This window comes from Peromyscus leucopus, chromosome 15, assembly GCF_004664715.2.
Source record: "Peromyscus leucopus breed LL Stock chromosome 15, UCI_PerLeu_2.1, whole genome shotgun sequence".
NCBI lineage: Eukaryota > Metazoa > Chordata > Mammalia > Rodentia > Cricetidae > Peromyscus > Peromyscus leucopus.
In genome coordinates this window covers 40,145,468-40,161,564 of record NC_051076.1, presented here as the reverse complement: position 1 = coordinate 40,161,564, position 16,097 = coordinate 40,145,468, and positions in this window count along the sequence as shown.

The following is a 16,097-nucleotide window of genomic DNA, read 5'->3' as shown; positions in this document are numbered from 1 at the left end:
AATATCCTTGAATTTTTAAAAATCAGTCTTATGCCAAAAGGAGGTAGGACTTATGAATGCAAATACATGCATGAAATTTTTTTATAAAGCCACAGCATGCTGTGCCCTAGTGGACATTAATTAGGTATTTTGCTTTATGAGAGCCATGCCTGTGGCATTGCTATGTACCTTTCAGTTCCTATAGAAATCAAAGTGATAACCAACAGATAACACATCTCATTGAGTATGCAACTCCGACAAAGATCTCCCTAGACATAAACTGCACTATTTACAATATCTCTATTCTAATTGGGGATTCTTTTGATATTCTTGTTTTCTTTACTAACCCAAAATAACAAAATTAAGAACAAAACAACTTTTCATTAGAACAAAACATACTAAAATAGATATAATACACATTCTACATGAGCCTGATACCCAGTGAATTAATTAGTTTTCGTTACAGTACTTCTGACTTGTATGCCCTGAACCTCACTGCTCCATGATTTTCTTTCTGAGTTTACCCTGTACATATACCACAGTCTGGATATTTTTATTGCTAGTGCCTCCTGACCTCTCTTCTCCTTTCTCCTTATGTAGTTTTCCGAACAAAATTGCAAGGCTCTCTGTATTTATATCTCTGACACACTGTTCCCAAGCTCTCTAAAAGGCATGCACTGAAATGCACTTCTGTGTCACCAATCTTTGCTCGGTTACTTCTCACCATCTTTTAGAAACAATGCATTTTGAAATTTTTGAAATTGAACTTCCGCTTTTTGTCCACAACTTTCTATGACTAAGATTATCAAGGACCATTTTTATTTTTATTTTTTTATTTTTTTATTTATTTTTTTTTTTTTTTTTTTTTTTTTTTTTTTTTTTTAAATTTTTTTTTATTTTTTTTTATTTTTATTACAGTGGAAAAAAATGGTGTTCATGAAAGGGTCTGGTGTAACCCATTCTGGCTTCAAATCCAATATATACCCAAGTGGGACTTTGAATTCAGGTCCACCTGCCTCTAGCTCTCCAGTGCTGAGAGTACAGGCATACCATGCTTCATCCTAGTAAGATTTATTGTCAGCCTGACACAATTTCATGTCACCTGGCAAGAGGGAATCTCCACTTAAGATTTGCCTGGATCGGAATTGCCTATGGGCATGTTTGTTAGATACTATCTTCCTCGCTAATCTCTGTAGGAGGGTCCTGCCCACTGTGGGCAACACCTTCCCTATGGAGGTGGTCCTATGCTGTAGAAGGAACCTAGCAGAGCCATGCAGAGAGCAAGCCAGCAAGCAGCCTTCACTCTCCATAGCATCTGCTTTAAATCCCCATCCTGATTTCCTTTGGCAAAGGACTGTTACCTTGAATGCATAAGGTGAAGTCAACTCTTCCCTCCCTTAAACTGATTTTGGTCATGGTTTTTATCACAGCAACAGAAAACAAGGTAATACATGCTACCATGCCAAACTAAGACTGTTTTCTTATCAATACTCTTCTTCCATCACACACACACACACACACACACACACACACACACACACACATACACCCACGCACGCACGCACGCACGCATGCACGCACGCACACCCATACACACATATATCCATATTCATGTGCCCATATACATACACACATACCCATATTCAAACAAGCACACTATGGAACCTCTGGTGGGGGAAGAATGCTATGGCAAAGTGATTAATTTTTGTTTGTTGATTTTTGTTTCTATGTAGTATAAACATACTTAGGCCAGGGTATATGATTTTAACTATAGTTTATTGATTTGGTGCTATGTAACTAAACTTTCTAGATCAGATTAAGGTCCTCTATTTTCTTCTGATTTCTGCTTCTTTTCGTTTTTCTTTAAGGAAGAGATGTTTTTTTCTCTTACTTTAATAGTCTTCCTCTCTAAGACTAGGGCAGATTACTACTTCAATAACATTTCTGTTTATCAGCATCCTGGGCTAAAACAAACTTCCTCCTGACTAAGTCCAAATGACAACCCACAGGGAAAAAAATCTAGTGAGCCCTGCTTGGGTCACATGCCTGCACCTTGCTCTGTTAACTTTTACCAGGCATATGAAATTATATAAGTCAGCATAAATTATATGTTTTCCTCAGGGACATATTAGAAGAGAATGAAAGAGTTAACCAAACTCATTATAAATTGCACTCAACCACCTAGATCACTCATTTCATCCTGGAAGGTTTCTTAGACTCTCATTCATGGGACATTGGCTATAGCCATTCCTTGAAGGAATCCTTCCCTTACCTGTAATTTATGCCACTTTATTATTTCGTTCTCATGTTCTTTCAAATGTTGCTTAGACCCTAATCACAGAGCCTTGGTAACCCACTTTCCAAGTCCTGAGCGGTCAGGAACAGTACTTGACCCCTAGCTCTCTGATAGCCAAGGTGTTGACAGATCATAACCTCTAAGACTCCTTGGCTTTCTGGTAGTCAACTCTGGTTTCTTCATCACCTTTGGTGGCTGGGCATTTCTCTGAGGCTGCTGCAGGAAGTGAGTGAAGCCTCCTTGACTTCCCTCAGTGATGAAATTTTGTGAAATTAGGATTGAAATGGTTTGAATAACATAAAATTTGAAGAAAACTTCAGTTTTATTGGCCATATCAACAAATTAATTTTGCAAACAAGTAATAAACAAAACAGCATGTAATACAGAGTACTTAGGTGACCAGTGAGTTCATATCCATTTATTAAAATTAAATCTCTAAGACAATATTTTCAGCCACTGATATTTTGTCTCTGGTTCCAAAATTTATCCCCTTTTAGGTCAAACTGGCTGTTTCATTTGTTTGGATTCTTCCCAGAGCTCTCGTGATATGTAGACATTTCATTTGCATACAAAAAGGCACACCGCATGGCTGGATAAACCAACCATCTGGCCTGGCAATTTATCTGGATTATTACTGAACTGTACAAAACTATGTAAATATGTATTCCTAAAATTCCAATGGCTTCGTTATCCATCTGCTTTACAGCCTTTCCCTTCAGTAACCCTGAGGAGACCAGCTCATTTGCTTTCTCATCCCCTGACACCCAAATGCATATACAAACACACACATACACACACACACACACACACACACACACACACACACACACACACACACCACCACCACCACCACCACCACCACCACCATGGGGAAGAGAGGGGGAGAGAGAGAGAGAGAGAGAGAGAGAGAGAGAGAGAGAGAGAGAGAGAGAGAGGCTTTTGTACTGTTGATTGTTGCTAATAAGAGTCTAGACATGAAGTCATATCAGTTGGCCCAATGCCTTTCTGCTCATCAGACACAGTCAGATTTTGAACTGACTAACATGCTCTTTACTGTTCTCTTGTTGAGTATCCATCAAAACTCACTTTTTCCTAGATGCCCATTTTAAGACATCTGCATTCTCTTCCACTCCTGAATTTCTTATTCTTGAAGGTAGATTGTCCACTTTGGAAACTCCAACTAAGGAGAACATAGGAAAATTAGCTCTGTGGGCAGTTGTTAACATCAGGGGTAAATTAGACATGAAAGCTTGTAAGACACAAGATAAGTGTTTTGAAATTCAACTGTTCCTGTTTCTAAAATCTGAATTAAAGGATGCTAGATATTATTAAGCAGTGGTGGATCAAATAGATCCCAAGTACTTGCGTTATTTCATTACTCTATGAGCTTTTTGGTAAACCTAAGAAACTGCAATATAGTGGACTCTCAGCATAGAAAGTCAGAGACTCTGAAGCTCAAAAGCCTGAGTCCAAATTCTGGCTCTTCAACTACAATTGTATCATCTTGGGACATTTGGTTACAGTTTCTATGTTTCCAGTTACTAGTTTACAAACTATTTGTTTGTTTGTTTGTTTGTTTGTTTGTTTGTTTTGAGGGAAGATCTCACATTGCAGTCCAGGTTGGCTTGGAGCTCACCCTATAGCCCAGGTGATATAAAGATGCCTCCAGTTCCTTCCTGAGTGTTGAGTTCACAGACCTGAGTCTGTACCCAAAAAAGTAACATTTTTTTTCCAGAAATGTTCATCATTGTAAACAACTTAAAAACCATTTTTCATTTTAAATAAATATTCCTTGACCTAACCCCCCCCAAAAAAAAATAGAAAGTCCAACTGCCATGTCTACTCTCTATGACTTCATTTCCAATATTTCTTCACATAGATAGCCCCCTAAAACAATGCTTTCACCATTCTCTGACCTCACTGGTTTTACAAGCAAGTTTGTACTTCAAAAGTTCACTATCCCATTTGATGAAAACTTTAGCTTTGTTCAAATGCTCTGCCCTGCAGTTTTGTAGAAGCTCGCTGCACAACAGAAGCTTGGTGAATTACACTTATTTATTAAAAGCTAATTGTGAGGACATCTCAACAAACAATTGTGGCAATATACTATAGTTCCTCTTTGGGTCCTAAATTTATCACCCAGTTCAAATGTCACATACCCCCATTGTTTCAAGTATCTCTTTTTAAATATGTCATGGCATTTAAATACGTTTTACTTAAACTATTCTTTAATACTTTGCATGGATTTTTGATACAGAAAGACGTATCTCTATACATAGTCCACTTGCTGCTGAGGCACCCATCCTTTAAAAGGCACTCCACGGTATTTACTGAATGGGTGAATAAATGTTTCAATGAATGAATAGTTGCATAAGGGCAGAAAGGCTCTCAATAAATTGACCCTTGCAATATACTGAGAACCTGCCTTCATGAAATTCTAAAACATAGTCAGCCCAAAGACACAAAGCTACTTATGCTGCCCTGGTGTTTCTTTCATACAGAGACAATGAATCACTCTGAATTACAGTGCTGAAGACCTTCCGGCAAATGCAAAATGCCCTACAGGACGCTCATCTTTCATTCTGCATTATATTTTTAAATGATAATTGTTGTCATAAATGTTCTTACCTACATTTTAGCTAGTAAAAAAATTTTTGCCTGCCTCAATAAAATGAAAGGTGCCAGATTGTTTACAGATGAATTAATCATGACATTATCCTTGGAACTTTTAAATTACATCAATTACATTGCATTTAGCATCACAAATAACCTGCATATTAAACAAATGGAATCTTTTCTCCTATTAATAAAGATTAAATCATTAACTACCACTACTTGAGTAGCAATGTGACTGCAGTCAATGGCTCCCAGGACAGATAAGAAATCTTGTCTGTCACAGAATGTATGCCATCCTTTCAGAGACATCATCAATCTTTATGGAATTTGGGAACATTCATTTTCTTTAGGAGTTCATCTGTGGATTGATTGCAACATTTAGATGTGGTTGGCTGCCTAATCTGAGAACTCTGGAGACCAAAGTAAAATAATTCCACATTAAGGGATCCAGTGGTTAGGCATCCTTGTGAAATTGAAGATAATCCTGGCCATTCCATGTCCAATTTAACTTCTTGTATTTTTAAAGTATTTGAATTTAGTGATTGGTGTCTTTCAAACGGTGTCTTTTTGATGTCTGAATCAAGTCAAGTGGTGCCTTAAAAAGTTATTTCAAGCAAGGTCTGCAAATTATGTATGACTATACAATGTAGATTGAAATAGTTAAATAACTTAATTAAATATGTTAGTTTCAATAGAAGTCCTATTCAACTCATCCTATTCATTTGATTTTTGTTGTCTTTCATATATTGTAAAGTAATAACCAAATCATTAGCCTTCCCAAGTAATATTTATCCTGTGTGAGACCCTTAAACAGAAAGTCAAACTACAAAATGGGAATTTGTAATGCATAGCCAAAGTGTCTACTGCCATGTCTTTCCTCATATGTTAGTTTTTTGATTTTGTTTTTTGGGTTTTTTTTTTTTGGTTGTTTTTTGTTTGTTTTTTTCTGATTTTTTGACATACAATGGAAACTTAATAATTATGATCCTAAGATGCTGAGTTTGTTCCAGCTTCCCCTTCTGCAAGCATGGTAGACTTCTTAGAGACAAGCTAGAAAGAAAGAGAGAACAATTGAGACAACCATACCACAACAGAGCAACTGAGCTTCTGGCAAAGAGTACCAAATGCAGCCACAAACACTAATTCTTCTTCACCTCAGAGGTACAGCCTTGCTAGTGTTGTTGACTGATCTAGGTGGGTCTAGAACTTTGGGTGACCTCTGCTTTCCTTCAATTCAACCAGAGAAACTTTTTTAAATGTCTATTAGAAAGGAGATAGTTATCTTTCTACACTTTCCCATCACATAGAATCTGAACAACAAATAATACAACTAGCTCTCCTAGGACTTGACCATTATTCCAATTTTCTCAGGGTCCTCTAAAGATGTTGTCACCCCCAGATAGCAGGAACTGACTAGAGAATATGATACGCACATTCACAAGAGGTGGAGTAGGTGGTTTTGGGTCATTCAGTGGGTTATAAACATTTACCATTATTTAGTGGGTTTGGTTACAAATTGTTATTGGTCATGGTCAGAAAAAAATGAACAAGCAGGTTAGATTCAGGAGCTCTTTCTAAAAGAAAAAGGGGGAATAAAATGATAAGATAGAAGGGTAGATTTTTGAATTTATTTTTAAACTAAAAAGCAACTATTAATCACAAATATTTTACATTGGTATGAATTTTTGGATATTGATATAAATTTAAGGTTAATTTTGTTTTAATATATTGTATATATGTTTCTACTCTTATTCAAGGTATTGTACCTATGCAGCTCATTTTTAAATGTAGTATAAAGTTCTAGTCCCTGAAGGCTATTATTACAAACTGTTTAGGATAATTAAGAAATGTAGGTTAATAGTTAGTCATTAATAAGTTAGTCAAACTTATAGTCATGTTAGGTATGTTTTCAAGGTCAAACAGATATACTTTAGATAGATAGGTGGTCTTCAAACACTTCAGATAACTACAGAATAAGACATTTGAGATATTTTCAAAGCATAAGGCTTTTCATGACAGTAAGATATATCTGCCCCTGGCAGCCCCAATTTACTCCAGAGAAGATGATAGGCATCAAAAAGAACAACAACAAAAAATAAGCAAAAAAAACCCTCCATATTAAGTTTGTTTTATTTATGGCAAATTTAGCCACTGGGAAAAGAAATTGCCCTTGGCTCAACTGCTGACAGTGTGCTGCCCAAATTGGACAAGCAGAACATATAATAAGGTGACTGCTAAACTTTGCCAAGACAAGATAGGACAGTCCTTCAAAATTCCTGCTTCACAGCAAAGTCTGTCAGATATTCTAGGTTTGTAGGCCAAAGATGAATCACAGAAGGACTTTGGGTTACTGGCCAGGCAGCAAGCTGTCTCTGTTGTTTCTATAGTTATATAGAAGTTGTTCTATATGTTAGAAGTTGTTTGCTCTGCATTTCCTGTTTACTCAGGTAATATTATATCCTTTGCGGGTCTCTGATGGGGGTGTAAGACTAGATAGTTATTCTGCTTTCTTTGTTACCATATGCAAAAAAGACACTTACAAAAGAGATGTAAAGTTTATAAGATTAAGAGACTTAAAAGCTTAAGTTGTTTATCGAAAAAGATGTTTTAAGTTCTAAGAAGATAGTTTTAGGGTGATAATACAAGTTATGACAGAAAGTGGTTTAAGTATAAAACTTTAGATTCATCAAGATAGGATAGATAATAGAGTATTTTCTCCAAATATGCAAAGTACAAATGGACTGGATATTGTGACTGTAATTAGTAGCAGGCTTTTTCTTTGATGTGACCAAAGAGCTCTCAAATCATGACACGAGTTATGAATGCTCAGCCTAGTTTGAGCTCATTTCTGGCTAGTTCTTTTAACTCAAATTAACCTCGTTTTTTATTGATCCAACCTTTGCCTCAGAGCTTTTTATTTTTCTTTCCTTCTATATATCTTACTTTCACTACTTCTTACATCTGGCTGGTGGTTGCCTGACTTCATGCCTTGGATGTTTCCCTCATTCTCTCCTCACTTTTTCTTCTTTTCTCTCTTGAGACTAGATTTCCTCTCCTATATCCTCTTCTGCTTAACTATTAGTTCTTTATTAGACCAATCATGTGCCTTGGGCAGGCAAGGTGAAACAAATGCAACACATCTTTACATAATTAAACAGAGACAGCACAAACAAATGTAACACATCTTTATATCATTAAAAAATTCAGCATAAACAAATGTAACACACCTCTGCACAATTAAAGTAATATTCTGCAGTATAAACAAATGTAACACATCTTTACATAGTTAAATATTCTACAACAGCAATTCTTACCTGATAAATCTTCTTATACTATATAGTTTTACTATGTTGTAGCTAAAAGCTTTCCATATTTTTAGACACAAGGGGGGAAATGTGGGATATTTGTACACTGTGTGAAGATGTATTGCTGTGATTGGTATTATAAAGAGCTAAATGTCCAATAGCTAGGCAGGAGAGGATGGAAAGGATTTCATGGGAGAGAGAGAACTCTGGGAAAAGATAGGCAGGGAGACATCAGAGAGACTCTGAAGAAGTTAGACATATGATACAGAACAGAGATAACCAAGCCACATGGTAGGACATAGATTAATAGAAGCAGGATAATATGAGTTATAAGAGCATGTTAGGAACAAGCCTAAGCTAAAGGCCAAACTTTTGTAATTAATAATAAGTCTCTGTGTTGTTATTTGTGGGCTGGAGGTACTGATGAAAAAGTGCTCCTACAATCAAGGAAATAAATCTAATATTAATGGAAAGGTTTCCTATTTTAATTAAGTTAACTACACATGCTGGTTACTCCAGCAGTGTTTTTCCTATTTTAAGAATCAGTATCGGCCGTGTGTCTCAGCTTAGGATCTACACCTGAATGGTGTAGTGTGAATATTAGCAGCTTCTTGAGTGGAGCAGAAATGATAGCTGTGAGAGTACTTGTGGCTGCAGAGCAATGCTAGTGTAGCAGCTGAAGCATCCCCGTTAGAAGTGGTGCCTGGAGGAACAAGGGCAACAGCCAAATTGTTCAAAGACTAGGGCAAAGTAGAAGGAAACATAACACAAGAAGCATTCTCTCCAGCACTCTTGATGAAAGAAAGCCTGAGCCATGGAGGGAGTGGGAATGAAAATAAGGGCTGCGGCCACCTCATAGTCCAAAGGCTGAGACTGGAGACTGATTTAGACAGCATGAAGGTTGTAGCTGGTATCCAAGAGGGAGGAAGACCTTAAGATTTTGCCCTATAAATCTTATGTATTTTGAATTATATGAGCCTAGCTCCTACTTAAAAATTGCATCCAACTGGCATTTGAAAAACACATGAAAATCTAGGTGTTAGAGAGGACTAATTAATGTGTACTATGTTAAAATTGGAAATATTTAATAAATAAAATTGTTTTTATATATTATAAATTAACTTGGAAATGCTTATGAGAAGATTAAGTACATAAAACATCTACCTACATGAATATTATCATTATAACTGCACTAAAATATATCCACATGAAAGCTGAAAATGAACAGAATGTAAATAATGATTACCTCCTAGTGAAATAATTGATGGACATTTCCAGAATTTTTCTTCTCAAGGTTTTTCTAGAATAACCACAGAGATTTTCTATACAGCAAATTTCCCAAAAGAATATTTAAATTCCAGTTTGCCTGTTGAATGTCTGTTAGATCAACCTCAAGGAAGTAATAAGCAGTTTATGAATATGTTTTCTTGAAAGTATAAAATGAAAATTTGAAAATAAAAATGTGTATCTTAATTATCTCCATTGTCTTTCTTCACAGCAAATAATTTGCAAAGAATCACCTACACAATATACCTTTATTTACCATCTTCTGCCTGTCTCTAGACACACTTATGTCTGACTTTTTTTCACTCTTTCTGTCTTGGTTATGGTCATTGTTTACCAAACATTACCAAATCCTATGAATTTTAAGCATTTTTTTCACTTGATTACTTTCTTCTAATTAAGATGCAGACTTTATGAAAGTTCTATGTTCTCATTGTCATGATTTTTCTCATGTCTGAGTGCATGGCTCTTCTCAGCTGTCAATTATCTAATTTTTTCCTTTCTAGACTTAAAATGGTACAAAATTAAACTCTGTGCCATATACTCTTACCTCACCAAATAAAACTGTTAGATTGTGATATCTGTCTCCATGAGCTCAACATCTATAATCAGGATGAAAATTCCCTAATTACATTCCTGACTTTCCTGATCTCTTTTGAGATGTACCTACCTACTCAAGAGGTCTGTAAGATGCCTCATACATATCTCCAAAACTGACAGACAGGCTGAGATCAAGTTCAATAAGCCACTTGTCTGGTATCCTTTAGGCTATAAGCTACATAGTCACCTACACAATTGCATAAGTGAGAAATGTATGGGGAATGATTTGTATGAACCACTAAAATCATTTAATGCCAATACCTGTTGATTCTAACTCACAAATAAATCCTCAATCTGGCCACTTGCCTGCACCTGTATTAGCATCCAAATATATAATATTCATGTTCATAAATGAAACCATCTCCTGGTCCCTTGGTAATTTATAGCATCAATTTATGGGACAGTATATTTTAATGAAAGAAAGCAAACCAATAAATTAAGTGAATGATAAAAAGCAAACCAATAAATTATAGAAGACGATTGAAAGCACATAGGAGGAGGCAAGATGACTCAGGGTAAAAGCTCTCGCTGTGCAAACCTGGTAACCCAAGTTCAATTTCTGGAAACCACAAAAAGGCAGGAGTAGAAAACTCACTCCCATAAAGTTGTTTTCTGGTCTCTAAGCATATGCCATGGTGGATTGCACCCTCCAGACACACACACATAAGCACAAATATTCACACAGAGACTATAATAATAAATCAAACTTAAAAAAGAAAAAGTTCCACAGATGGTTAAGAATTTTTCATCCCAATTTTAATTGCATAGGCACATATGTATCTCTATGTACAATACAGTTACTATTCTGAATAATCTTAATAACAAACTAGGAAACATTGTCCCAATTACTTAGTTCCTTTTGGTGTGTGTCAAGCTAATCTTTAAACTTCTTAAAATTTTACAGTAGTAATCTTTAACAATGTACATCTATGACACTGTTTCCTCACTGTTTTTGGTAACTTATTTATTGCTGTGACCAAATACCCGAAAAGAAGAAACTCAAGGAAAGGAAAGTATCGGGGCTCTTGGTTTGTATGGGTAGAGTTTACCACAGAGGGAAAGTCATATGGCAGGAGTGTGAAGCTACTTGCTCATGTTATCACAGACCAGGAAGCAGAGCATGAACACAGCTGTATGGGGATCTAAAAATCTTCAGGTTCACCTACCAAAGACCCAGCTTTTCTAGCAGAGTTCCAGCTGCTAAAGGTAACACAAATTTCAAAATCCATAACTACCTCCAAGAAGGGATCCAGCTTTCAATGGATCAGCCTGTGGAAGACAGTTAACACTCAAATGCAATTAACACTTGCTTAAACAGGGTGTTTTTCTAGTGGTTTTTTTTTGTTTTTGTTTTTTTTTTTTTTTTTTTTTTTTTTTGGATAAAATCCAAAGCTGTAACACAGCACATTGGGTTCTGTACTTCCAAGTAGTTCCTTGTTTTCTGCAGCTTATGGGATAGTGTAGATTGATCTTTGTCACCCAGGTGCATTGACAGTTTTCTAAATCTTCGGAAATTCTCTCTCCTCTATCTTCTTCTCCTCTCCTTGAGAGATAGTGCCCACCTTTTCCACAAACAAAATCTTCCAGTTCTGCATGTCTCAGTTTCCATATCATTTATTCCTCTGAGTCAATTTTTCAGACTAGACTTCATCTCAGCTATGAGTTTCTTCTGGATACACTGTAGGGTTAAATCAGCCTGTGCCTTGGCCACATGAACTGTTTCACCTGAGGACTGTTCAGTTTCCCCAGAGAAAAGTAGCTATCTTGTTTTGTAGGTCAACTTATTAGCATAATTAGCATTCAGTAGGCATAGACTGAGTAGATATAGAAGACATCAAATATCGAAGATTTTAAAATCTACAAAACAGAACTTGAAGAAGGAGGAGGAGTGTGTGTGTGTGTGTGTGTGTGTGTGTGTGTGTGTGTGTGTGTTCATCTTTCTGTAAAGTAATTAATCTTGCTGTGTTTCATCTCTTTCTACCTATGAGGAAATTAACTATACCTTTGTTATATTTCATTCAATCCTAAATTCATTTTTGATTATTTCTGGTTATAAAGTATGCATGTTTTTATTTAACCCACCATAAAACAGTTTGAGCAAAACATTTGAAATTCTTAAATCTCTCCTTAACTAGCAATCATTACCAATTGACTTTGCCTAACAGTAGAGGCTCAACTAAGCACACAAGGTTTATTTAGTGATTTCAAGAAGCTGCCATGAGTGAAGAGGGAAAGAGAAATATCCAGTCTCAAGATTTGGGCTGTAACTCAGTTTTACAGACCTTACCTAACATATAGGGTATGCTACGTCTCAGCACTGCCAAAAAATGAAAAGAAGGGAGGGAGGGAGGAATGGAAGGAATGACAGAGAGAGAGAGAAAGTCAATATTAGAAGATAGTACCATGATTGTCAATATGGCAGTTTCTGCAATTAGCAGACACACCTTTTCAGAAGTATGTAAGTCAAAGTGGAACGCTGAGCCTTTGCCATCTGCCTCTAGTATCCCAGAAGATAAGGATTTCCCGAACTCCGCAGCAAGTGAGGTCTCAGACAAAATGAGAACAACTCCAGAATAACCTGTAAGTAGGACTCTGCATTCTGCTCCCAGGGATCACTCTGGCCTCAAGACACTATTCCTCTACTGGAAGGAAGCACTCAAGCAACTGCCTACTTTCTGGGGACCCAGCCTCCAATCTCAGTCAATGGCAGCACATAGCACTGATGGTGGAGTTGTTTAGAAAGTGATGTACTACCACAATCCTTATTATTCCTGATCTTTAAGCAATGTTTTTGTGAATGGCCATCATTTTTCCTCTGTAAACGCAATGTTCTTATTAACTTTTTCCCCATGACACATTTTTCTTTGTTTCCCTGTAGTTTTATTGCTGCTCTGTCAGGTCCCTTTACAGATTCGTCTCACATTAAGAACTAAAACTTAGAACCAAGACCCAGACTCACTGTCACTGATTCTACTCCATTGTTGTTATTGCAGCCTGGTGATAGCCCGGCTTGTCTACCAGTGTTTCTGTTGTTGTTCTGCTTTGCTTTGAAAGTTGTCTCTTCACTGTCTGCATCTCACAAGCTTGTAATTACCAAAAGCACGTTTTCCCCAGAGCTATTTTGTAAGGCACAAGAAAGGAGTTGCACTAAGTATAACTAACCAAGAGTCCATGGATTGGGGATCACCTGTCCTGCTGATCTGCCTTGTTCCATGTGGTGTTAAGTCACCATGCCTCCCATAACACAGCCACAAGAAGAGAGGGAAGGTCAATAACCATGCTGCAGTGCGTCCATCACTCCTCATCAAGACCCTAGAAGCAATCTCATGCCCAACTTCAGAAAAATTTTTAAGCAAGAAATTCACATTGTCCACAAAATTACCACTTCAATCTTCAAAAAAAAAAAGTGAAGATTAAAACATTATTGGCTGAAAGCAGATCTATGTTAGTTTTTAAAGTGAAAATAATTTAGTAAAGGCTCAGAAAAATTATTTTCTCTGGTTCGACTTTTATTTATATATATATATATTATGTATATATATTTATATATATTTTAAATATTTATATATTTAGGAAAAGTAGAGCTGCTTTAAGAAAAGCACCTCCTGCAACACCTCCCTTGGCTGTAATGAATAGTTTGACTTGTTTATAGAAGCTACATTCACTAGCTAAAATAATAATAATAATGATAGAAATGATAATAATTATATCACTATATGTCATGGGTGAGTGCTAACAGGTTTTTTTTTTTTTTTTGCCTAAGCTAAAACAAATTTTTTAAGCTTGTACCAGAACATATATAAATTCTGGCCATTTACTAAAATAGTTTTATTATTTCTAATCTATAATCTTGTGGTTAATCATGTTTGTATCGCATTGGACTTAAAACCACCAAAGAATTATAGCTGAATGTACCAGGCTCTGCTGACTCACCGTGGGAGGCCTTACCTTCTTGTAGGAGGGAATGGGGGTGGGTTGGAGGGGAGGCTGGAGGAGCAGGAGGAGGGAAGAAGGGGTTCTGTGATTGGTAGGTAAAATGAATAAAAAAATTTTTTAATGAAAAAATTCAAAAAGAAAAAAAAAAGAAAGCATACCCAAGAAGCAGAGCTGGGCCAACATTAATAGTACTATCATGATTTATTAATCTAATGTACTAAGGGTTCATTAAAAGTCTTCTATGCAGCCTCTGCTCTGTCATTAATCAACCAATATTTAATCAACAGTTATTAGGTATGTATATGTATCTGCTCTACTATAATATAGTCTAAGAATTAGAAGTCTGCCAGATCATACTAGATAGAAGACTAATTGGAATGTTAGATATTTAGCACTTACACACTGTGCAACTTTGGAAAGAAAAAATTTCAAGATACAATGGCATATTGATAATAATTTTAATATAAATAGATTATTAATACATGATCAAAGTATCCACTTACAGAATTATTTCACATTGATTTATCTGCCAAAATACTTTCAAATGGTCTACACCAAAAAAAAAATCTTGTCTCTTTGCTAACAAACTATTTTCTTATATTTGTACCTGAATAATCCTATGTAATGAACTTGGTAACAATGTATACCAAGCCCAGATGGTCCAGCCTGTCCTAGACTGCCTAGCTAGTTCCCACAGCTAGTGATAAAGACACTTCCTAGTGTTGTCTTTTTTATGTCTATCTTCTTCTGGTTGTGCTTCTCTGGTTGAACCCTTGATAAAGTTTCAACCCCTTGACTGTGGAATGGAAGATCAGACACTTCACAAAGAAACAGTGCACAAGTGCTTTCCATGGACCTCTTCATACAATGAGCCACATTCTAGCCACCAAAGTGGAAGTACAAGATAAACTGTAACCTTCAAAAGAGAAATAGCATGTAAGGGGGCTAAAAATTTGTCTAAGTGATATTTAATAATTTTTCAATGTTATCTTGAGGTAAAATATGAACATTTCTGAAAAATCTTTCTGAGTGATCTCTCTATGGAGTTCTGTATCTTTACTCTCTCATTCATAAAAAAAAAAAAATACTATTTATTTATTTGGGACCTGGCAAAAAGAAAGTAAATTCACTCTAATGTAGGTCTATAAATCCTTGAAAATCCCTCCATTTGACAAAACAAGTAACACCATATATTAAAATATGAATATGAATTCATGAATACGTTTCCTAATTGACCAGCAATTTTACTTTTGCGTTGTTTTTGATCCCTTTTCCTTTGGAGTTCATAAAATATGAATTTGTTTTGTATGTGGAAGGTTAGATTCCAATAACCAAATTCTATTGAATAAATGATTTCACCACTTTAATATTCACTTATGCCTAAATTTATTTTCACATGCACAAATATGTATCTCTCTGTATACATTTGCAATTTGGCAAATAGAAAGATTTGAGAAACAGTATTAGGGTTAAGGATCATGTCCTCCATCCTGATTATAGGCTCCATCATAAAACCCATGCACAAAGTATGGTTAATAAACAGACAAAATATATATGTATATATATTTGAAGTCTCATTGCACCTGTCTCATAATACCTTTCTTTTACAACTAATGATAAAAAAAATCAGGATTAAAGATCAAAATCCATAAATCACAAATAAATGGTTCCTGTTTTTCCTCTTATAAATATGTTTTTCTGCAATGGCAAAGTATAACAGCACATTTGATCAATCCATCATGCCTAAGGCTAAACACATTAGTTTCCAAGGATATGCATAGTTTTAGTATTCTACAAAAGCTCATTAATTTTCTCCACAGGTATTTGAGAGTACAGCTATCACTTGGCTAATAAGCGAGGGAAATTTAGTAGACTAATTCAATTTTTATTTGGATGAGGAGAAAAAAATAGAGCAGAGAAGTAGTCCAGAGATCTGTGAAATTCAAGCATCCCCAACTTAAGGATTTTGTTGATGATGGTGCTAAAAAGAAAAAGGTTGTAACTAAGCAACATTTCCCAAGGAAACTGTTATGATTAGAGCCTGAAGTCCCTGAGCTATATTCAGCTGTGATATATTTGAA